Source organism: Alexandromys fortis, unplaced genomic scaffold, assembly GCF_014885135.2.
Source record: "Alexandromys fortis isolate MF-2015 unplaced genomic scaffold, M_Fortis_MF-2015_v1.1 scaffold_134, whole genome shotgun sequence".
Lineage (NCBI taxonomy): Eukaryota > Metazoa > Chordata > Mammalia > Rodentia > Cricetidae > Alexandromys > Alexandromys fortis.
Window position 1 is genome coordinate 4,568,897 of NW_026068007.1, and position 1,090 is coordinate 4,569,986.

The window sequence follows — 1,090 nt, forward strand, 5'->3', positions numbered from 1 at the left end:
CCCCAGATCGCCCCTTGGCAAGCCGCTCTTTCAAGTTTGCCACCTCCTCCTGTCAGAGGCTGGCGGGGCGCGCGGTGGACACCACTTCTCCTGAGCTTCCCCATCCCCACCCCCGCTGGCCTCTACTTTCCCCGCACCGCCATCGCCACGGCCTCTATCGCCGCCGACGGGCCCAGGACGCGAGCAAACACCAGAGCAGCCCCTGAGAGCAGAAGGGCGGACGGGTGGGCGCAAGCAGCGCGAGACGGACCTGGCTTGACGGCCAAGGCCACCGCGGGAAACTTTAAGCAAGTTGCAGGCACCGCGGTGCCGCCACCGCGCGCCCCTCCCACAGGCCCGTGCTCGGACAATCTGCAACTACCGCGCTGCACCGAGTCGCCACCGCGATCATCCCCACGGTCCCTTCCCGAAGCCCGCGCCCCCTACCTCGTTCCGACCGCGCTGGGCGCCCCCGGAGGAGACTGCGGAGCTTTCGTCCTCACCTTCCCTGGCGCAATGCTCAGGCCCACCGCCTCCACCCACTGCCTGGCGTCAAAAAAATCTACCAAAGGGACAAGTTCAGAGAGGTGGGGCGGGGCGCAGACCCTATGGCATCCAGCCACCAGCGCGACAGCGAATGCCCAACAAGGCCTCCTAGGCTGACTCCCTTCCTCATAACCCTCAACATCCTTCCCCGTGTGCGCTCAAAAGGAGGAAAACAATACATGTCTCCCCCCCCCCTATTTTTTCCTTCCCCTTTTCTCTCTGTTTTCTTCCTCTTTCGCAGTCCTTACCTCAGACTGAGATGCATACAGACTTCTCCACGAGACGCTTCCGAGTTACTTGCCCACTTTACCCCCTGCGGATTAAGTTTTCTCCTTTTTCCCAAAGGCGCAAAGAAGTTGGGGAGAAACCCCTTCTCTCCTTCCCATCCCCTGATTGCTTTCTCAAGACTAGGATGCACTTCATTCTCTCTCTAGTTCTGGGAACTTTCATCCTCACTCAGTAAAAAAAAAAAAAAAAAAAATCAATAAATGGCTTTGTCACTACCCGAGCTGCGGATTAGAGATTAGATCCAATCAGCCACTTGTTACCCCCAAATTTTCTTTTT

The 1,090-nt window shown here is 58.2% G+C and overlaps 1 protein-coding gene across 1 annotated transcript in view; it reads right to left on the reverse strand.

Moving 5' to 3' along the window:
* LOC126513301 (UL16-binding protein 2-like) overlaps positions 1 to 594 on the reverse strand; it is a 10,741-nt gene extending 10,147 nt beyond the window's left edge. Inside the window, exon 1 of the mRNA XM_050161600.1 lies at positions 427 to 594. The gene's annotated coding sequence lies outside the window, so the exon portion shown is untranslated. The remainder of the gene's footprint in view (positions 1 to 426) is intronic.
* Positions 595 to 1,090: the final 496 nt, after the last annotated feature.